This window comes from Dromaius novaehollandiae, chromosome 9, assembly GCF_036370855.1.
Source record: "Dromaius novaehollandiae isolate bDroNov1 chromosome 9, bDroNov1.hap1, whole genome shotgun sequence".
NCBI lineage: Eukaryota > Metazoa > Chordata > Aves > Casuariiformes > Dromaiidae > Dromaius > Dromaius novaehollandiae.
Genome location: NC_088106.1, coordinates 8,190,469 through 8,215,068, shown reverse-complemented (window position 1 = coordinate 8,215,068; position 24,600 = coordinate 8,190,469). Strand labels below are relative to the sequence as shown.

Here is a 24,600-nt window from a genome sequence, read left to right as displayed (position 1 = left end):
AACCTCCAGTTTCAAAAAAAAAAAAAAAAAAAAAAAACTTTTTTTTTTTTTTTTTTTTTTTTTTTTTTTTTTTAAACACACACACGCAAAGATGAGCTTTTGGACAAACTGTTGGCTTTCGCATTGCTCTCTAATCATTAAGACATGCAAAATACCCCTACCCCCACACTTCAATTTCCAGAAGTTCTGAAAAACACGAAGTCTTAGAATAACTAAAGATCCGTATTTGATTTAAATTATACAAGAAGCCAATCATAACAATAACTGAATTTCAAGGGTCAATGGTACAAAGTTTTCACGTCAGGTTAGTCATTAATTCCAAGAATCAGCTAATGCCACATTCACAGGATTCTAACAGACACCAAAATAAAAAGGGTATGTTTAAGAGTTTTTGATTAATTAGTTTTTACTGACAGTTGCTCCAACAAATTCCATCTGATGCTTTGAACACAGCCATTCACGAGCATGATAGCCTACTCATGCTTCTACTCCATCCTCCTATCTTTTATGTAGCTCCCCAGTCAAATGAATATCATGCCTATAATTTAAATAATTCTTCTTGAAGAACTGCACAGAAGCAGAATGACACATAGCACCTTTACTACCATTACCACAATAAAAGCAAAATTCCCTTAACTTTGCACTGAAGGGGACAACTGCAATAAACCTTTAGCAGACTATCAAAGCAGAGTTTCTCTTCAAAAGAGAAGAGAATCTCCATTTAGCTTCAGCTGCTACATATGCAGTTCCTGAAGAGGGCAGCTAAGGAACCTCCTTCGAGCAAATCAAAAATTCCCAAAGAGACCAAGTTTTGTTGCAGCTGGCTTCCTGCAACACAGAGAGAAGCAGGGGCAGGAGACCCAAACAAACAAGACCAAGAGATTAATAAGAATTTCCTATAGCTCATAGGTGCTCTCTAGCTTGTAGGTACAAGACAAAAAACGAAACCAAAAACCCTCCAGCCTTTGGATCTTTGTATGAATCCCCATTTGGTTGGCAGCACTGAAATTTCTATTGGCTTTACCTGGTAGTATTTCAAGGCTCAACTTCTTTGTTTGGTAGACTCACAGCTGCCATCAGCCCGTTATTCCTTCTTTAATTCTGAAAATAATTCTGTTAATTATAGACAAAAAGTAGAAATAAAATGTGTACTAAACAGCTATCATATCTAGTTATGGTTAACATCTCACAGCATGGACTGGCCTTATAGAAGTGCTTCAACAAGCATCCTCAGGCAGAGATGGACTTAAATCTATTTTCTGCAAGGGAATTCTACCAGAAATAGATTCGTAAGGCAGAAGCACCTAAGTCCAATGATTACAGCAGTACAGTAGGAGCCACAGGCTGGCACCCACAAAACACCATTTCCTCTCTCCATTTTTTGCCACAATGTGCACTACTCTTAACCACACAATACTACACCTAGCAGTCTCAAATCGCGTATCTGGAGGGGTGGGGACGCCGTCTTCCCTCCTTTTCCCTCCTCAATCTCTTCTCCTTAAGTTATATACCTCATATCATACAGATTTCTCAGGAGATTAAAAAATAGTCTACTATACATAATGCATCAGCTCAGTGAATCTTAACACTTCTTACTATAATTGTAAAAGGATTCTTAATTCAGCACAACCAAAACTTCATAAAAACCACAACATTTGTCAATTTTTATTCCTTTAGCTTTGACCCTTCTACACTGGAAAAAAAAAATCTTCAAAAAGAAAAACAAAATTATTATTGCCTATAGAGATCTTTCTGACCCAGCTGAGTTTTTACATCTTTCTAACAGGTAGGATAGCCAAATGTTATCAGAAGACAGGCTGATGTTGACCTCAGAAGGCAAGAGCACGCAGGAGCTCAGGACGCCACCAGATATATTCTTTATTTACATGGCCAAGCAGCATACGGCTCCTCAAAGACTTTCAGCTATTCAGAGGTGGTAACTGGCTGGATGAGGCAAAAAGCTCTATTTATACTGCTTTACAGTGTGGTCAAGACCATGCTGAAAACTAAGCTAACCACAGAAAGAATAAATTATTGGGAGTTATATATAAAAATTCCATGCAAAGAAGCACTGGAGAGTATTTTGAAGGGCTTTATTTGAGCTACTCTATAGCTATTAGTAATTTCTGCCATTAAGCAATTTGATTTGGAGGACAATTGCACAGACTGAAGCACAGTGCTTACTGTCTAGGTCCCACACACACACACACACACACACACAAAAAAAAAGAAAAATCAGATTTATTCTTCAAGTGGCCTCATTAGTTTAAACAGACTTAAGCAATCACTGCTGTCAATGTAATACTTATTTTTATTCAGAAGCACTGTTATACTCGATGCTGACAAAGCGTAGGGGCATTCCTTGAGGAATGCTCAGTTCTACCTTTAAGTATTCTTAGAATTGATTTGTTTTACATACTCTTCTAAAAATATTTTCTTTTGCACCCAAAATTATTTTTATAAGCTTTATGAAACTGTAGCATTGGCAAAAAAGTCTATGAAGAATAAATGCAATAACTAGGAACAGCACAGTAGTATTCCATTTGTTTGCAATAACCTATTCAGATCAAACATTTACAGATTTTTAAGTAACCTAAAATTTAGACTCCCAGGAACGGGTGGAATCAGTGGTTTTCTTACTGTTTCACAACGAATATTCAGCAGTTTTCTTAAGGAAGCTGGTCACATCACACAAAACTTATCTTTGTCAAGGATATTCAGAAAGATATGTATCATACTGATGGCTTTAATACAAATTACTGTGACACAGGTCAGTTCTCTGAATTCCCTTTGACATAGGGCAATTAAAAAAGCTTACCTCATGCTACGGCAAGTCTTTATAATTCAGCAGCAGAATACAGCACACTTCTTACTCAAATTCTACAAGACTTAACTTCGGGGTTTCCAGTACCTTTGCAACACCATACCAGACAAGATCCAAGCTCAGAGAGTTGGTGGAAATCTTACATTACCATAAATCATCATTTTTGGGGCTCACTTTCTTCCTGCCACTTGATTATGGCAAGTGATACAGAAGAGCAACCAAAACTGTGTTTCCAGCTCTGTTCCGAGAACGTGATGCAACTTGCTACTCCTGTCCGGGCTTGAGCACGCAGGAGAGCGACTTCTGCGGAAAGACGCTGTGACCTGAAGAAGCAGCGTAAACATTAGCAAACAAGATTCTCCTTTGGTTTCAAGGGACACACTATTTTAGTGACACCTGTACAGGAGACCAGACAGCCGAAAACAACAGAGCTAAGGCCTGGCCTAGGTTGAACAAGATTTTGCCCAGCTGAAATGAGACAAAGACCGGATTGCCAGACATTTTTAAAGGCAGCAGAGAACAGATTCTGGCTTGGGTGGCCACTGGGTACAGAAGAACGGACACCGGCTCTAGCTCTGGTGTTCTCATTCAGCTGGTGATTGAACTTCTAGCCTCGTATTTCTGTGCCAATAACAAGCGTTTGTTCACCTAAGCCTCAAAACTACGATGAATCAAAAAGCAGCAGTCTATTTTTTTTTTTATAACCAGTTACATATCAGAATTTCTATTTTTAATATCCAATTATAGATGATGCGTCATGGCAGCATATAAAACAGTTTGTAAAGGACTGTGCAATACCCAAATCCATACAACACAAGGTGTACTGAAGAGTAAGCATGAGAATAGTTTCACTGACAGCCACAAGGATTACTGTGCTAGAAATTAAGCACTGCTTAAGAGCTTTTCTCATTGAAGCTAAATGCAAGTTAATATCATGGCCAATAAGCATCCACAGCCTCCTGGCTCCCTCCTGATACGAAATTTTATTCTACAAAACTCAGTAAAATTGCTGCAATTTCACAGAAGTTTCAGAGGTTTAAAACCGGATTACTGTCAGTAGGGAAAGATCCTCTCAAAGCAAATACTTCACACAGACCTATGATTCAGTAGTGTTTGGTATAATGCCACTTTAGAAGCCTGCTCCTCCAATTCAAAATGCACCACTTAACAAATAACTTCTTGAATCAAACACCCTTTTAAACAGATGCCCAAACAAATCTTTTCTTGTAGTTGCTAAAACGGGCAGACATAGCTTAGATGTCTGCCTGGAGCTGTCAGCCTTTGCGCCCGGTCCCTCATGGATACATTGCTCCATTTCAGTCAGACTTTGCTGCCCTGTTCCTGGGTAAATGGGTCACTGTTCCTAACATGGTTTGCAAAAGCAATTCCAAATGCAGTCATAACCGCCAAGAATATTTTATTTAAGCAAACAGTTGAACCATCTTGTATAAGATGAGGTTGATGAGAGGTCCAATACTGACAACAGCAACGTTATTTTGGCCAGTGGCACGGCTGTCCCAGCAATGCTGTTCAGCATACGTTCAAGGAAACTCCCCAAAAATTGACTAACCCAACGGTCAATACCTTGGAGCAAGCTGCAGGCTAAAATCCCAACTCTGTGAGAGGCTGAGCTACTTCAGTTGGCACTAAAGTTAGGAATATGTGCATATCTTGATGGATCCAGGCCTGAAGACTGCTGCCAGTATTTCTGCCAACCGTGCAAGTACCCGCACCCAACCTGAAGAAACCACCGCTACAACCTGCACAATGTGATGGCTACACGCAAATCGCTCCTAGATTTCTCTGGTGACACGACCAAGATGTCTGTCAGCTGAAGCGGGCGTTAGTGACAGAAGTAATCTGTTGTCTTATGATTTAAACCATACTGCTAGTAAATATATAAATACATAAGTATTAACTTCAGTTTAAATCCAGCCTTGGTCATTAGGCCCTGATTATTCAAAAGTTAGCCGTTTCCTATTTTCAAACACACAACTATGCAGCTTTCCCAGCTCAGCAGGACAGACTTCGGCTTCTCCTCCACTCGAAGCAGAAGGGGAATATTTCCATGTCTGAGGATCCTTTAGAGGTCCCTTCTCAGCAGAGGTGAAACCTCCCTGCTCTGCTTTCTTCTGCATCTTTTCAGGAGTGACAACTACAGAACTGTCCTACCATCAACCAGCGAGCTTCTGGTGACAGCTACAGCTGCAGTGTATTTGGAAGGGGGGCAAGGAGAGAGGAAAACAAGAAAAAAAAAAAAAAAACCACAGAACAGCGGTGAAAACAACAACCTGTTACAGGAAGGGCAAAATGATTTGTTTCCATAACAGAACCAGTCTCCATTCTACTTCCAGCACCCTAAAATGAGAGCATTTTTTTTTCCTTCCTAGGAGAGATGCAAAATGTGGCAAGAACTCTTCTCTGCTGTTCCAGCTGCATTGTATTTCTCGCTACATACAATGCTGTCTGGAAGGGATGGCTAAGTACTGGACATGACATTCATTCCCAGTGCTCCCCACAGTACAAAGCTTTAAAAATTTCTATTCTAAATTCTTTGTTCTCTTGTGTAATAAGACTAAGTAGATTAACGAAAAAAATTATTTTCTTGCTTTTGCACTCATTGTAGCTGCAAAACTAAAATTACATAGTTTCACACACATGTACAAAAATTCTCTAACATTATTTTACTGGTTCTCCCAGCTAGGATCTGAAAAAAAATAGGATCACAGCTAATGAAGTCAGCACTAAAACCCTCATATAATCCTTCTGAATGAAGCACTTCCATATGGAGTAGAAATAAATCATTTCATGACTGTTTTCTGACAGAGATAGCAGTATAGAAAAGACAAACTAAAAGAATGCCCAGAATCATGAAAACGTCAAATGTACAATGAGAATATCATGCAATCTAAAAACATACCTGTGCATTTATTCATGGCACAATTTGTACAGTGAGGTTAAGACAGTTATAAAAACAGAAGCCAATGATATAAAGTTATTTAAAACCTGCTACGGCTGCAATCTGTCACAGTGTAAACTTTAGAACAAAGGTTTCCAACTTTTTTTTCTTCCTTTTCAGTCTACAAGATAACATACCAAAGAATGAAAGTGTCTAAATGCAGAGAACACTTTTTCAGTGTGCATCTTCCGATTTTTTTTAAATAATTCTATTATGATTTCAGTATAATGTATTTTAGTGTTTTCATCTCTGTAGAGACAAATGGGCAGAATCAATTTAACAATACAAGTCATTTTGCAATGAGAATATTTATCGAGTAAGACATCCCCTCTAAGATCCTACAGATATCTACTGCATACCCCAGGGGACAGCTATTAACAGCAGCCTTGTCAATGCACATCAGATGGATCACTGTTCTTAGTAGTCGGCAACTGTTTTCCATTACTACTCCACTCATGTTACTATAATGTTTACAAATAAATACAAGTACTCTCATGAATTCCCACTGGCCAAGTTTTGTTCCACGCTCATTGACTTGCATGAGAATCTGGTCACAATCCTAACAATCGTCTCGCTTCAAAGATTAAACTCTCTGTATCATAAGGCCCAACAAGTGACACCAACTCATGTGATAACATCTTGAAACTTCTGGCAAGTGATCTTGCATCTTTTTTTCCATTGCTTCTGTTCTGTCTCATGTGAGAGCAGACATGTGCAATGCAGTTCTTCCTGGTCAGCAAAATCTGCTTAAAATCGTATCCTTTATCCACCCACCCCGTCTACTTAAAAAGGAGGCATCTTAGACCTTTGCTAGCTACATAACTTCCAGAGGTGTCCAATACCTCCAAAAGCATATCGTAGCTTGAACCACAAATGTCTAGAAGGAAGGAAAACCTGGCCCATCGAGCATATCACTAATCCAGACTTGCCATCATTTGACTGTGCTACTGTCAACAAAACTACTATATCATCTCCTGCTCTTAACTTCTAAAATAAGAAGGTATTATAGAAAAAACAAAACAAAAACACTCTTCCTTCTGCTGTTTAGGGAAAAGGCAGCGTAACAGAGCGCCAAAAGTCTCCTAAGAGATCTGGAAGATACATGAGTGCTTTAGCTCTCAACATTTGGGTTAAGAACAAGGACCTAATTCAGAGCAATGACTGGCGATCAGATGCAGAGACCGTGACCTAGTTACCGTCACATGCTGCGAGGGGAAGCCAGCCCTGGCAGATGCTCTCAACATCCCCTCGGCCAGAGCAGGAATCCCGAGGTCAGATCCAGGGAAAACAGCGCTGGACCGCACAGCGGAGCGGCAGCGGGCAGGGCAGGCTGGCACAAGCATCTGGCTGCAACGCTCACATCAGCCAATTCTAACCTAGAGGTACTAGAACTAGTTACAAAATTAGGAACTAATATTACATATTCATGCCTCTTTTGCATATTATCACTGTTTTGTTTGTCATTTCAGGACAGCATTAGGAATTCCCCCCCTCCCCAAATGGTTTCAGGCAGTACCGTGGAATTAACTGTCGCTATAAAATAAGGAAGCATTAAAAAAACATTTAACAGCTGGATACAACATATGCCTTTCCCAGGTCATTAGTACTTAAGAACAGTTAATTTATGAGACTGAGGTTAGGGAGAGACTGCCAATTAAAAGAAACACACTTTTCTAATTTTAAGCCTTGTCTGGTAAGTGACTGTTGCAGCTCCTACCCGTCAAGATTTTAAAGTTAGTAGGGTTTCCACCCCCCCCTTTTTTTTTTTTAAAAAGACAAATCATGCCAAATGCAAAAAAGTCATCAAATTCTGACTACTCCAGCAATTTTGTCACAATAATGGATCATTTTTCTTTCAATTACATCTCATGGAGTCATGTGCTTTCTTTAATACTTTTGTATTTCAGACCCATGATTGCAAAAAAACCCAAACAACTTTAAAATATGCTAAGAAAAGTAAGAGAAAAACAGAAAAGAATTTTGTCTCAGATATTATACACTCCTACCTTAAATACTTCGGCTTGTAAGGCAGTCTCACGATTTCTTTGGGATACAGGTTATAATTTTCAAGTATCTGATGTAGACAATACTGAGTCACCGGCGCTGGCTTTCTTGCTGTGACCACCGAGGCCTTTCTCCCATAAGAACACAAGCTCATCTTTCAAGATCAGGGCTTAACAGATTAGTCTTTTATTTTCTGTTTCATCTTTAATACGTAGTGGGCAAGAGAAGCATACTTATACAAAGAAAGAAGGTAATTAGGAAAAAAAAAATCAGAAGCTGTCTGGCAATTTGAGGGCTCATTTAAAAGCTGAAACTAATTTCAACTCATTATTAGGTTTCCAATAGCCAGTGTCTTCTTTAAAATTAAAAATGCAATCATACTTCATAAGTCTGGATAAAAAGATGATAAAACTCTTGCTTTGAAAAAAAATTTTAAAAATCATTCCATAAAGAATAAGAAACAGAACCTGAAAATGGCAATTTAAGAATACAAGCAAGGAAATAATTATTTTGAAATAGTCCAATTATATACTCAATAGGAAAGCATTGTTTCCAATTTACAATGAAGCTCTTTTTAAACATCTCTGTTTTGAAGCTCAGAATAATATACTACTGTTGAAACTCACTCCCGGCCAAAATAAAGAAATTCACATCCTTTCATCACATGGTTTGAAATGAACGTCCAAAAACATATATATTTTTAATCCCAGTTCTAATTACAGCGATACATGCCTACATATTGCATAGTTTACAGGTAAGCTACTATTGCCATTATCAGGGCTTGTTATGAAAATACTCATTCACAGAAGATGTTGACACAGTATCTCAGCATGAACACAAAAAGGTTTTTTGATAATCTGGCATCAAAAGTTGCTTCTGCAGAAAGAGAAGATGATCAAAATCCAACTCTCACACCCACACTCATACAAATAGACACTTTTAAAGTCAGCGCAGGAAAAAGGGCACTGAGCATGTAAAGATAATTGACTACAAATTAATACACAGAGGGGTAGAGAGGAGACAGGAATCCAGCCGCGGCCCTCTGCTTTTTCAGCCTCCATCTTCAAGACTCGCGTCCCAAACAAATGCCCTCGGGGATGCACACTTCCTCCCGCTCAGATTTCAGCGCGGGACTAGGACCTACATCTGTTCTGAATTATGGCTACAGCTTACACTTGATTTTACTCCTACTCAAACTAAAGCCTTCAGTGTATCAGAAAGTGAGAGCGCATTATCATTATACCACTATTCCAAAAAACAACACAGTCCTCCAACAGCATATATACAGTTCTAACAATTCTCACCTTATTATATTAATTTCCATGTAAGAAGCTATGCTCATAAATAAAACCACTTGGGGGGGGGGGGGGGGGGTGAAGGGATACAGCGATACTGGAATGAGAAGCAAAAACACCTCCTCTCCCCAAACACCACATCTCCTAAATTGCATAAATAGGCTGCAAAAAAATCCATATATAAACTTCAGCAAAAAAGTTCTGCTTCCATTTCTCTAACCACTGGCAGGCTTTGAAGAATCAGGCTTAGCTTCAATGCCAATCCTTCTCCTGAACCAGCTGTAACATATCATGCTATAATCCCATCTTCACTTGCTCAATCCATCCTTTTCAGTGCACATTTCCACATGTTAAGCTAGTTATTGGCCTGTGGCTCCCCATTCTTTCAGAGTCTCAAGCCTTGCTCTTTTCATATTCACTATGTGCTTTTTCCACGCATTATGTATTATATAAATTGGTTCCATCACTTCAAGCGTTTTAGAAATGCAAACACACACATGTGGCCTAAGATGCCTGTTATAACTCCACATATTATACTGTAAGTTGCCAAGCTCTGCAAACACCAAAGAGGAGGGGGGGGGAAAAAAGTGTTAAATCGGATGTTGTAAGAAATTTATATTCTCCTATGGTAAGAAATTTCATGCCAAGTTTTAACACAGGTTGAACAAACTTTTATAGCTGTTTCACTTAGCTCTAAAAGTAACTTCTTGATGCAGATACCAAAAGAACTTTGGTGCAGTAGTACATGAGGACTTGGGAAAAGTCAGTGTAGTTGGTTTGAGTGAAGCACAGCTTACAATAGTACCACACATGGTGGTAGATACGATGCACACGAAGAGGGTAAGCGCGACTGCAACATCATTCAGTTCCTCGACATCGCAAAGGTACAAAGGAAGGAGACTTCGTTCTGCAATTTTCCCATGTATTTCATGAAGAAATCATTAACAGACTTTCAATTCCTTTTATCATTAGGCTGTAAATAGCTACACTTACGTTTACAGATATAACTCAACTCTACCAGTATTTCTCTCCCATAAAAATGGACTTTCCTGAATTGTGCACTCTCCTTTAAAAGTCACTGTATTTTCAAACATATCTGCTATGATATAGCTGGGGTACACAGGAATGGCATCGTGAGATTTAAGTGGTACACAGACCACCTCCCACATCTCTGTACAGTGGTGGCTTGCACCTTATTTGCACATGTCCATTGCTTGAGTATCAAAATTCATCATTACTTTTTCACCTGCTTCTGTTTCAAAAACCTAACAAATCAGTTGTTGTTCTTCTGCAATATACCTTGGCCAGTTTTTAAAGTGTCTGCTGTGAGTCGAACTCTACTGCATCCACCTCTGACAGCACCGTACCCTGAAGACTCTCCACTAAGCGCTGCCCGATCCGCTACCTGCCAGGTGACTGAAGGCGCTCACTCGAGCAGCCGGAGAGGATTATAGCTCAGACGCTGCCACTATCAGCGAGACGGCAAGTAGCAGACAGTTCATTTTACAAAAACTTAATGGAGTGTATGGCCCTGGCTGCTTAATACAAGCACTGCCAAGGCGTCTAAGCAAAAAGTCTCAGCTGTCACCGCTGACAAGCTGAGCGGAATTATTTGTCACACTAGACTAGATAAGGGACCAGCAGAGTGGTGTATGGTGAGATTCCCATACATCTCCGTGCTGCGGTCGGAGACAGCAGGCATATGGTTTCCTGCAATACACTGACAGTAGAACGTAATCTTACTACAAGGCAGTATGGTTAAAGTGTTATTTTTACATTTTTTCTTCGTGTTTTAACAACTACCTTATCCTCCTTTCTGCCCTCTTTTACATCTTATAATTAAGTGGTCTCTCTGATTTCCCCTTCATATCTTCTGAAAAAGCCAGCAAACAACCCCCTGAATAAACTCCAGGTCATTAGCTAATGAATCAATGTCATCAACATGCCAAGTTATACCAGCTGAAGAACTACTATGCATCTGCTCTGTAATAGAAAAGCTTTGATCTGGATATTTCTTCTAACCCCATGAAAAAGGCTATCATTTATTATCTTTAAGTATGCATGTACTAATTAACAGAGGAAAAGCCTTCCAAAAAGCTAATTTTTTTCTCCTACTGGTGCTCACACAGCAAAGCTCTCATTACTCCCAGTGCTGAACGTATACAGTCCACTTCTTTAGGTATATACCATCCTTGTAGACAAAAAAAAAAAAAAAAGCACCTTCAACTTCCATTTCTCCTGATAACAGAATGGAAATGAATGCTATTCATTTATTGGCATTTACTCTGCAAGAAAGAAAAAAATCTCTGCAGAACCACATGGATATTAATACTGAACGACTGTAATCAGGAAGGTGCATATTCTCCTGTAAACTCTTGACAACTACCTGAAACCCAAATAAAAAAAATGCTTAAAATCTTAACTATGAAACAAACCATTTTTGTTAGAAACTAGAGAGAACTATATCTGATGTACAGGTGTTGATCTAGCTCTATTATCCATTACTCAAACTAAAAGAAATTTAAACCCCACTATTTATTACAAAGTAGCAATACCATAGCCTTCACAACAGGGTTTTCTTTTCCATCAGCCTTCTGCACCTAATCATAAATCCAATATGCAAGTTATTTTGGACAAATATCTTTTTACGGAAGGATCCTTGGCAATAAAATATAGTAGAGAAGTCAGATCCCCAAGCAGAAGCCTCTTAATATTAGTTTAATGCATAGAGAAGCATCACTGCCCATCAGGAACTAATTTCATATCCAGGAAAATTGGGTTTTCCAATGGTCTGCCAGACAAACTTCAGTGGGTCTCTATCCTCTTTCCTTCTGCTTCTAATCATCTCCTTTATCTGCTGGGTGCATTTACACAATAAGCTCTATGGGTTTGGGAATTTCACTACAGTTTACATAATGCCTTGTAAAAATAGGGGCCAAAACTGAACTAAGCCAAGGACTCTAGATCTTACTGTAATACTGACAAATATATAAGCCTTTAATAAGGAAGAATACACTGTCCAGGAGCGCTCTTCAGAAAGTGTGTCAGTAGGACATAGAGCTAGAATCATTAAGAACAAGTACAGTCAATTCGTCGTCTGAGGAAAAACAGGTACCTAAAACGCTACTGATGTGGAATATCTTCTTTTTAACATTTTCAAAGACACTGAATACATAGATGAAAAATCAGGAACTTATACCTGTCTAAACTTTATTAAAGGTAAATCACTAAGTTTGAGAAAATACCTTTACTCAGTATCACTTAACAACAAAATGTTATCCCCAAAATCCTATTATTTCAAATGTCTGTAAAAGTATCATCAAAATTAATATTACAAAGGTTATTTATGAGTTCTAGTCTCAACCAATAATCGAGGTCCCACAGGAGAAATGCCTGAGACACAGTATTTTGCCTTCACCAAAAAAAGCTCATCTGGGACCAACAATTAAGTTGGTGCATCCTTAGGTCAATTACTTGGTGATAAAAACTTCATTATTGTATCTGTATTTTTTTCTCCCACGCGGACTGCCAATGTTTCACTCAAGACTAAGAGGGGAGAAACGAGAACTCCTAAAAGCAGTTTTCCTTTGGTGAGGGATCGTCTTCCAGCAGTAGCATTACCAAGGGTTTATGCCCATAGTATCATGGCAAATTTCTTTATGGAATAGTTTTGCAAAATTCTATAAAATCAGATCTTGTCAAACACTGATGTACGCATGGTTTTCTGCGTGCAACATGAATGAGAATCTACTTGTAATTCTCAAGAGGGTGATACCTAGTCTGAGGAGAAGCTTGGATACCAATAAAGAATCGATTTTAAATCAACTCCTCTCAACTCATTCTTGGTAGCAATGCTTAATTTTTATTAATTCTGCAACCATTTTCACATGCAATTGTGTAAACTGAAATGCTACACAAATTGGAAAGGAATCATTTGACAGACTGGATCAGAAGAGCTCTGCAAAAGAAACAGTGGTGAGTTGTCTGAAGTGCCAAGTCTACTTCTTTTGTAAGCATCTAAGCTGTATTTCCCCCTCAGACAGATCTCCTACTCAAAGTTTTAAGAAAAGAAGGAAAGAAGTAATAACAAGAAATGAAGATAGTAATATAGATAGAGCCAAATTATAGAGGGTTGTCAGACAAGGATGAGCAGAAAAGAACTGTCTAAGTGACAGAAAATAAGCGGATCGATTCAACGCTGCATCCATTTTACAAATGTCAAATCTGCTTGCCTCTTGCCGCCACCTCCTGTTTTACCTCTAGGCCCACTACTCACAACTGTCAGACGGCATGGAGCAGTAGCACTTTTAATTGCAGTCCTTCAACCTCAAAAATGCTATGAGGTTTTCTGTTGTAATACAGCAAGTACTTTGGCACATTATTTCCTAGATAACAGAACAGCCACAGTATCCAAATGGCAGTTCTTCTGAGCACTGATTTTCAAGAAGAACACTACACATCTCTTTTGACATGTCCTTCCCTCACACAAGTATTAAAGCTGCAATTACTGAAATGTTAGCGAGACAGGAGCAAGACCATATGGATAAAAATCAACTTGTATTGTCGGTACCTGTTCTTCTATCTGACATTTGCTAATTTAATGAGTGTACTAAAATTAAAAACAGGAAACCTCAGCATGTCATTTCTCAAAGACCTTACTCATTTCCAAGCACCCAGTGAATACTTCTATATTATTTCCTAGTAGAAAATAGTAGGGAAGTGAGTACGTGGTAGGAAAGCTTAACAAAGTTTTTAGTCTGTCTACAGCAATCAATCTACATGTTACAAAGATGAGGCCTGAAGAAACAATTACTGTATAGTGCTCTTCTACACACACAAACACTTGCGAATCCAGGATGGGAATCTTCACCCAATTACAACAAAAACTTCCAGGCTTCTTTGCTGGAGCTGAAAGAGTCCTTATTCCCCATGGCTGAAATTCATTTGTGAACAGGAGAGTCATACATAGCTTGAATCCCATCCAATTCCTCAGCACAGCAGCATGCACGGACCCTGCACAGGATCAATTCTGCCAGCGGAGTGAGCCGTCCAAAGGCCCTTATCTCCGTGACGCAACCACCCAACCACCATCTGCTCCTTCCTTAATGAAGGACTGCTAGAGTTGCCTTGGACTTCAGGAGACAAGCTGCTGCACTCATGACCAAGAAACAGTTCTTGATGATGCCTGATGCTATGGAGATATTGCACTAATTGTGGTATCGTAAAATTAGCGTTGCTACTTCTTCACAGGATCATGGAGGCATAGGGGAACAGGGGGAGCTAAAGCAAAAAGCGAATGCAAAATCAGAATGACTATAAGGAGTGTGGAAACATACAGCAGAGGCAGATACTTGCTAATTCACACTGTTAGAAGTGTTTAACAAATGAGCAGCTAACCTACTTAATGGGTGCTCAAAGGACTCTGAAAGGCCAGCACAGGCAGTGCTAAGTTTCATCAACTTGCACTTCCAAAAAAAAGCTCCACCACTATATGAATAGCAAATGATCTTTTTTAAATGCAACTAATCAGAGACACAGACAGAGACGATCATAAAAATAAGTGCAAGTATTTCAACAGAAGAGTGCTTCTTCATAATCCTAGTTTTGGCAAAGGCCTATACTTAAATTTTACCAACTAATAAGAGAACTCCTCCCTACCAATTTAGCCAATCAGTTAATAACGTGATATCACACTTCCTAAGAAGATATCATTAACTCAGTCTAACAGACCAAAAAGCAAAAAGATTACAACATCCTAATTACACAGAAGTGGGTAATATCAAATGGGCAAAGACAATCACATAGTTCACTGGAAGACTAGGAAGTTTATAACCACTAACAATTTAATCAAAGCAAAAGTAGTAAAAACAAGTGTAAAGGTACAGATTACAAGACATTAACTTCTAACTGGTAACACAAACTTCAAATTTTGTCTTGTACAGAGACAGAAGACCTAGTAACGTGCTTTATCGGTAAATAATCTCAGCCAGGAATCGATGCAGATTTATGAACCTCCTGGTCCATCCAGTTTCCCGTTTCCCCAAAAGGCTTAGAAGTGACGATTTCAAGGCATCCATCCAGAACTACTTCCTAAGCTTGTACTGCAAGATTTCAGAACTCTGTATGTTGGCACAAATGAACTGCAACATACTGACTTCATCATAAAAATGGTAAGACCGGCATTCACAGCCGTAGCAATTCATCTATACAGCACTGCAGTAAGTCTTCACTTCAGTGTGTAAAGAACCAAGGTAGGAACAGTGCTTTTTTAGATGTTCTCAGGGTGAAATAGCTCCTCAATTCCATTTATATAATGGAAGGAAAACACTCAATATGGAAAGCTTTCATCCTATGCCCCTACGTATACAAGGTTTCACTGGTTGCTCTGGAACCAGAAAAGAGATGGGCTCTTTTGATCAGGACAGAATAGAGAGAAGGGGGGGGGGGGGGGGGGTTTGAAAAAAGAAAAAAGTCAGAGCTGGACTGTTCACATGGCTCTACTACCCTGTCCCAAAGGTCCCTGTCACTGACTCTGCCCAGGCTCATGTCCACAAAGGGAAGCAAGCCCAGAAGTCCCCCAGAATGAGTTTTCCCCACTGCTGGTTGAGGGCTGTTGCAGATTAAAGAAGGCCTCCTGGCAAACAGCGTTAGGAAAGAGGAAAGCAGAACAGGTCACCTGCTATCCTTCCTCACTCTCCCGTGTCCCATCTCAAATCTCAAAAAAAAAAAAAAAAAAAAAAAAAAAAAAAAAAAAAAAAAAAAAAAAAAAAAAAAAAAAAAAAAGTAATTATTAGAGTTTCAGAATACAAAAGAGAAAGAGGAGACTGACTTACCTGGAGAACGAGGAAGCAGCGACTAGAGCAGATAGTTTTTTCAGTTCTCAATATCCTAGCTATTCCAAGCTTTAATCAGTCATCTCCTCCCCTAACCTCTCTCATGCAATAGAAAGCAAACGCCAGGAAAGAAGTTTTAACACTGGCTCCTTGTGGGACCAAACTGATATATTTTAGCCCATTTCTTTTTAATAAATGCAATGATTTTAATCAAATTTGTTCAGAGGACAGAAGATTAGTTAAAGAAGAGAAGTAAATGAAACATTAAATTAAGGTATCATTGGGAATTAAAAATGTAATTTTGTGTTATCATCAGTGGTATATTATGAATAAAGAATACGCAATATGCAATTAATATGCAGTGCAGTATGAACACTATTTGAGAAAAATGAATTTGATATGTAGGACAGAAAGGTCATGAATTCTTAAACCCAATTCAATTTGCTTTGCTCTGTTCAATTTCCTCATGGGCATCCCTGTTTAAATACTTCCAGGTATAGAGAGAAAGTCACTAAGTTTTGACATATTTCAAGGTGATTATGGTTCATGGCAAGCAACTGAGGACATTTCCTATCAAATCAAGGCACTACTCCTGTAAGCTTGTTTTTTTGGGCAGATAGCTACTTCACACAGAGCCACATGGAAAGCAACTGGACAAGGACCGACAAGGTTCAGCGGCATAAGCCAAACAGTGGAACTACAGCACCAACTAAATAAAATTTGAAATAAACTCCCTGCTTATCTGAGATTAAAATGTAGTACTCAAAATAACCAACCATGCACAAAATTACATCTTCCTAGGCCACTTACTGCTCTGTTTATGGATATTTTGAGGGAAAAATTTGGGTTGTCAAACTAGACTAGCAATGTGTTTCACCTGTAAATATCATCAACAGGAACAACGCAAGTACTCAGAAAACAAGACAAATGCACTACACACTCAAGAGTTAAAAGCATCTGTATTTATAGGTATTTGTAATTAAATCTTACGCAATCAAGAAACTAGAGTAACTGTCACTTTGCCTGACTAAATTGAAAACAATATATTTTAAACATACTACTTCTGTTTAACACTAGTATCACTTAAAGCTTTAGCCATACTCTTACTGAGCACTTTAATAAAAAAAAATCTCAGTTGACTAAGCTACACTCAAAGGTTACCATACAAGTTCTGAAAGCATCAGTATCTCTGAAACTCTTCCTAGCACAAATAGCCAATACAAAGGTTTTTTGTTTGGGCTTTGGGGTTTCTTGTTTGAAGTGTCACTTGACTCCACTCAGGTGCAACAGTGAGTTCATGAAACAGTAAATGCAGATGTGCACACGGGCAAATTCATACTTCGTGGTATGCTACTTGGGAGCCTGTTTTCAGATTTCTCAACCCTTCCCATCCCTCCCCAGACTACTGAGTTTATTAAACACAGCAGAGCTTTGACTAAAACTATATGTGTGGAGTCACGTTTTGTATACTAAATGGATATTTATAAAAAAGTCCACTAGTTCCACAATACTCATATATGTGAAAAAGTTTGAGACTTCCGGTTTTAAAAGATAAATCAATCAATGTTACTTGAGCACTTCCATGAAACCAGCAATTTTTTCATCAGTTTCATGAAGCCATTCATTTTATCCATCCAGTATAATTACATAGTTTCACAATTATCTGCTTATTTCAACCCATGTAATCTATTGGCATCTCAATTCTAACAACTGCTATTTCATGCTTCTTCAGATTCATTCGGCTGAACATACGCTTTTGACAAACAGCCTTTATAGAGGGCAACTGTGATCATCTAGACTGACCTATGTTGCACTGGCCACATAACTTGGTAATTTCTGCATCAAGCCTACAAGCATCCAGCTGAGCTAGGTCACATCTTTTAGAAAGGTATACAACCTTGGTTTAAATACTTCAGCCAACAGCAATACCATAACTTGGTTTATTTGTTTTTAATTTCTCTTGCTGTAATTATGACCATGAGATTTGCAGAGCTAGTGGAATCTTTTTTTTTTCCCCTCCATACATTCAGTATATAGGTCAAATCACCAAGTTGGTACCCGAGTTCAAGAATTTTGATAAAACCTCTCCAATTCAGAAGACAATTACTGCTTCCAGTGAATTCTGGTGCCTGCTGTTAGGCTCAAGTTTTTGTTTCTATGCAAAGGGAAACACAGACAAGCAACTGACAGCTATCAAACAAGTTCTGGAAAGCCACACAGTTTATCCAAAAATAATGTAGAGTAAAAACAATAAATTTTGAGCTCTACTGACTACCAAGATTTACTGGGAGAACTCTTTTCAACGTTCTGTTGCAGCTCAGAGATCAATAATTCTGTGTTTAATCTTTGTCAAGTTATTAATGTTGTATCTTGGGCACCAGGCTTCTTAAATATCAAAGAAGATGCAATTTCAAGAGTTATGTTTTCATGAAGGGTGGCTTTATAATGTATTCTTATTTTAGGAGTCAGCTCTATTATACATTTAAATACCTCTTTATAAGCACTACAGATACAGCTTTAAAATTCCAAATGTTGAATTTATTGGTTTCATTTTCAGTTACAGTACCAGTTGTATGTTGCAAAATAAAACTACAGACAGCCACATTTATGGGAAATAAAAAGTGTTATGCGTAAATAAATCTATCAGGGCTTGGTAACAGAGACCAAGGTGATACCGACCTCTTCTGTGGTCAGAATTATCTGCATGGTTCTGCCCGTTAACTCCCAAGTAAGCTAGCTTTAGACAATTATCTGTTTCACAGCTCTCATGAAGAGGGCCACCCTGTCATCTCCCTCATTCTGCATGTTTACTGAGCCATAAATGAGCTAAGTGTCCTCAGACGTGCTGCTACCTATCTCCCTCTGGTCTGGGCTTGCTCACAGTAAGAGCAGATCCAACCAAGCACAAGAGCTAGGAACTCACAGATAACTAAGGTAATACTTAAGTTACATTACAGAAAGTCTTGCCCACATCAGAAGCATCTCTAGACCCAGAGAAAGACTTTGACAAATGGACAAAAGAACTCATCTGGAAAAAAAAGGTTTTTTTTTTTTGGTTTTGGGTTTTTTTTTTGCTGCTGCCAGCCTGGTGTCTTCTACCAAAACAAAAAAGAAGTCCTATTTTTCTTCATGTCAGACAAACAGGTTTATGTACAGTATCTCCACCTCACATCTTGGTTACTTTGTTGCGCTCCCGGTTATTTTATAGCTTGATCCTATGCAGAAAATTTCAATTAAAACAGAGGATGACTACCTGTTAAAGAGGTATTTCCTTAAGGAAATTATGGCTTCTTTTATTTAGATGGCTCTGATAATTTTGAAAAAAATCAGTTAATTCATGAAGCTTTAATTTTTTCAAAGCATTTAGCTACAATTTGCCTTTGCCCTACCCCTTGATTCACAGAATCACAGAATGGCTGAGGTCAGAAGAGACCTCTGGAGATCATCTAGCCCAACCCCCCTGCTCAAGCAGGGTCACCTAGAGCAGGTTACCCAGGATGGTGCCCAGATGGCTTTCATTATTTCAATTACCTTACATGATTAAGTTAAAAAAGCAGTACAGTAAAATTGCAAGTAGAAGGAAAAGCCAGCAAAATATTTCCAGTGATGTAGCTTTGGCTTTGAAATTTATATTCACTTATGATTTGGTAACTTAAGAGCAAGCAAGCAGGGAATTAGCAGACTAAGAGTATTTTTCTAGGCGACGCTCATTTTAACAAACAATGCATATCTTTCAAGACATTTACTTACTGCTTGCCTTTTGTCATTCTAGATTCACCTAGAGAGCCATGATGTATTTAACTAACCAAAGATATTTAGATTGAGTAAGCAGATGAAGAGTTTAAAACTTTTGCTTAATCCAGCTCTTAGGACTCCAGGTCTGTCAGATAAAGTTATTAAGTGTATTTAAAGTTTGCAAATAAACCCTTACATGGAAATTATTTACTTTTAGCTAACAGGGGAAAAAGAAAAAAACTAATTCCTATTGTATTCACAGCATGTACTGTTTTAGAGCTGTGCTACTGGAATGCAGACAAGCACAGATTATTCAGAACAGAAGACAGGCAGCGATTTTGAAACGTTAATTAGAAACACAAGGGACATGGAACGGGTAGAGAAAAATGAATGTGCCCATTGTGAGAAATAAAGAAATCTTTCAGAACAAAGCCTCCAGAATAAAGCTTTTCGTAAAAAACAGAAAGACAGGTAGCAGAATAAAGAACATACCTACAGCATCGACAGAAAGCCCTAGCAAGCACAGCACCTACAGACTCACCTGCTTTAGCGAGGGCCAACTGCGTCTCCCACAGATATCAATGCGAGTTCTGTCGCTGGCTTCGGTGGTTAGGGAGAGCAATACCAGGTGAACAACAGCCTTATTCAGATAAACTGTGCAATTCCTATTAAAAAAAGAAGAATTGTAAGTTAATTAACATTCACAGCAGCAATAGCAGCACCAGAAGTTTTCACTATCTGGATTTTTGGGGAAGATGCAAGACAGCATTTGAATTTGAGATTTCTAAAGATGCAGGAGATCTTGCTAGACAACTATTTGTCTCTAGTGTCCGCTTTTATTGAACTTCAAAACCACAAGAGTTTTGACACAATAAAATTCCACTTTTTTGTGCTAATATTTCCCATGCACCTTCTATTGTGTTGCCTTCTTTCAACCTTCACACAACCTATGGTGGCAGGGGGAAGGGGAGAAACAACCTTATAAATCAATAATAAGGAAACCTGACAGTAATGCAGATTAGCATGAGTTGTAATATAAAGTTACCCCCCCACACACTCCCCCCCCAGGATTAGCAAAAGGCAACAGAAAATAAAGTAAAAGGCATCAGAAACTTTTGCCTGAATCCTCACGGGGAGCTCATTCCAAAACAAAAAATGAATGAAGAGTAAAACTAGCTGTTTTCCCTTTTATGAAGTGTGCCACAAAGTAAGTATGTCTAAAAAATTCTGTCGCTTAGAGAAGCCACTACTTTTGTGGTTTTTTCTCTCCAACAACAGGAAGAAACGAGCAGCCATGCGAGGCTTTTTTGTCATTTTCCTAGAAAACGGCAATATGGAAGCTTGTGTTGGGACATGGAAAGGTGTCAGTTTAAGATTCTGGACTGCTTTAGATGGCATTAATGAAATATTAGAGCCACTGTTTGTGCAGACATAGTACACACACAGCTACACCTTCTTATTTCTTCCGCTTTACTGTTCTCTCTGAAACAAGAGTTGGTCTCAGTTTGTCTCCGCGCTGTTGCAGATGTTTGAAGGTGGAAGAGGAAAAAGCACACAAGCTGTTTCCCATTGCCTAAGCTGCAGGGTGAGAGCACACGCACGCAAAGTGGCTCACTAGAAACGATACCAAAACAAACATGCAGTTTTCTTTCCTTAACAAAGAGAACCTACTCAGGAAACAGATTTCACTTTTGGTTATACCAACTCAAGTTAGAAGAAATTCATTAGGGGTGACCTACTATGCTGTAAATAAGAAAAGACTTAAGCCAATATCACAGCAAATTCCCCACTGTTGCGGGATGCAGCAGATTATTTCATTTACATTTATATCGATTTGTTGGCAACACAGCACACCAATGCAATACAGCACCAACAAAAACGGTTGTTCTGAAAAATCTTCACCATTAAACACTTACTGGATTTTATCAATACTAATTTTTTCAGACATTGAAATCACCAGTTTTGTTACACTACCAAATAGAACAGCTTTCAAGACTAGGACTTGAGGGTTACACACAGTTATTGAAAATAAAATTAATCTTTTAGAATACAGGTTCCATTCATATCTAATTTCATCTATTATTGTAATGGATCACAGAAGACCAGTTACTAAACACATTAATGACATTTTAATACAGTCATGAAAATTATATTGTTATAGGAGTTTTGCATACAAAACTAATGGACTATAAAGTTTCATTGTTTCAGTAGATATCAGAGTTATATCATTTGTCTTCTAAAATAACCATTCCAGTTTTGCCTCTTTTTGATCTCCATAGAAAAAAATTTTTTGCTTATACATACATATTAAAAAAGTCCGTGTACACATATACACAGTCCTTAATAAAGCCATACGTATTTCTAGGAGGTGCTAATAGCTTCTCCTTATTCGAGGACCATTCTTCCTTGTAAAAGAGTAAGAGAATAAACTTAATTAAGTGGTTTTCTACTAGATTCTTCCTAGCCTCCCAGGAACAAGAGGCACCCTCTGAAATCTGATCCGCATTTCCTGTCTTCCACATTAGGGTTGCACCTACATTTTGGGTTGTGAGACAAAGAAGCTGTAGATTTGGGCTGCAGCTTGGGAGTTCGTAGCTAACGATGCCCTATCTGACTTGCTGCATATCAGAGTGCTCTTCAGCTCTCTCCACACCTAACAATACTACTGACCCCATTTAACTACTTTTTGACCAGGAAACCCTATACGAGAAGAATCAACAGCCTGAAGAAAAATTCTCCCAGTAAATCTGGAAACCATTATTGTTCTGGCTGGAAAGCAGGCTGAGATTGAATACATGTGCAATGCTGGCTCACTCTCTGCTCCTGAGCTCCTGCTAAATATATATGCCTCTACTGTCAGAAGACACGTTAATTCTTTAAGTTGTCCGAGTTCCTTGTTGCACTCATTCACTCTCTCTTTCACATCTGGCCAAAACTAGGGTATCTTAATACTTTCAGTATGACTTAAGTTCTCTTTTAAATTGATACTCATCTCACTTTCTTTTTCCAGAAGTTAAAACTGGTTCCGTTTCCTTAACATTTTTGTTTACACCCGTTATTAGATAACGCATCGTCTCTGAGACGACACACATGCACACACATTGGATAACTATGAAATTCTATTTTCAAGGGCTCAATAGAGTCTGTGAGGACAACTTCGTAACCCTTTGCCTATAATTTTTTGAGCCTCTTCCCTACTATCACACTATTTTAAAAAGGAATCTGATAGTTTTAAGATTTAACACAACAAAACAACCTGGCAGCATTCCATTCTCGCATATGCACACACAGATTTTCACAGCAGAGATTTCACCAGCAAGGGTCACCAAACCACAAAAGCGTTTCCAACAAAATTGTAAATATGCCTTTCCTGACCAGCCAGAAATTTTTGTAATAGGATCCCTGCTGCATTCCTGCACACACCTGTATTATCCCTGTTTCGATGAAGACAGCAAAGTCCCTGAAATCTAAAACTTACAAGAAAACGTCCCTGAAAGCTTTCAGAAAACACTTAGATTGTAATATATCCTAAAAGAGTAAGTTTTCTAAAGGAATTGTACAGTTCAATCAGAACTTTAAGTTTCATGACTTTGGGGGCACGACGTAACGCAGATCTAGTCTTGCAAGTAAAAATCCTCAGAACTGTCCTATATGGAAGGCAGCAATAAAACCAATGTCTGATTTTCCAAGATGCGCGAGTGCATAATGAGAGGGACAGATCTTCAGTGGAATTTTTTTTTTTAAATATCTAAAGTGGTCTCCTACCTAGCTCTGAAGGTTTATGAGAATCATCAGGTTGTCGAGCGAGGTTTTGTATTGAAGCATGTTAGTGCTTTTGTAAAACGCTACTAGGCATCTATGTAACTTTGCAAGTCAGGTCCTCAGAAGCTCTGGTCTTCCTTAAAGGAATCCATGATAACTCACGCACTAACTTGCTAACAGCAGGTCAACTAAGGTAGCTGCAAGAACCCAGCTTTCCGGGCTGCGGTCTGTGCCAGGCCAGTGTAAGCCAGCTCTGCCTAGGAGCCAGATAATCATATCACCCAATGCCCATGTGAATGCTTTAGCATATTAGTTAGGCAGAGGACCACCAACTCATGCCTGTGTGACTTCAAACCAGATTTGCTCTGTGCCTGGCCAACTTGAGGCAAAAACAAAAAGAAAAAACACCGCACACACAACACCACAGCAAGGCCAGTTTTATCCAGACCTCATTATGGAGACTCTCCCTGATGCTCTGCCATCCTGTCAGAACACTTGGACCATGCAGTATACTAGTAAGGGGAAGATGAAAGAGAGATGTTCAGAAGTATACAGCATTAATTGACAGATTTTTTCCCCTGCTGCTTCAAAGCCTGTGTCTAAATCTAGGAATCACTGCATTGCATGCTCCTTTTCGAGCATATAGTACAGATTTCAAGGGCTCTAGATAACCCAACTAAGAGCTGCATTCTTTCTTAGTCAAAGGGATCTGCTTCAGGTATCATCTTCCACAATCCAAGGAAAGCCAGCAAAAGTAATCAGGTAAAATGCTCCTTTCTGGAAAATCTATTTCTTCAAATTCAAGCATGCTTTTTGTCATCAACCTACTACCAAGTCCCCTCTTAAACAAAAACCCTACCCCCATAAGTTGCTATACCTCAATCAGTTTCAGAAGTGGAAAGACAAGACCTCTGACTCTGCAAACTACTACTGATGCTCTATTGAAAGACATTTGGAAATTCTGAGAAAGGACTACAATAAAACAATATTTCAACAAATTTTCCAGATTAAAGAGAGGAACTGAAAGCATTTGAGATGTCCAAGGATTACTGTTTTTTTTCCATTCACTTCAAATCCCAAAAAAACAGCATTATGAATCCATCACACACACCTGTACATTCTCTGGCAAGGAAAAAAAACAGACCACAACTAAGTATTGAGTGACTTAGTGAATCCTTAATCTGTCAT

General features: G+C 38.7%; 1 protein-coding gene across 5 annotated transcripts in view; it reads right to left on the bottom strand.

The window, feature by feature from the left end:
• NAALADL2 (N-acetylated alpha-linked acidic dipeptidase like 2) overlaps positions 1 to 24,600 on the bottom strand; it is a 531,897-nt gene that overhangs the window by 469,472 nt on the left and 37,825 nt on the right. For all 5 annotated transcript variants that reach the window (XM_064516623.1, XM_064516624.1, XM_064516622.1 and 2 more), the window contains one exon: positions 20,192 to 20,315. The gene's annotated coding sequence lies outside the window, so the exon portion shown is untranslated. The remainder of the gene's footprint in view (positions 1 to 20,191; positions 20,316 to 24,600) is intronic.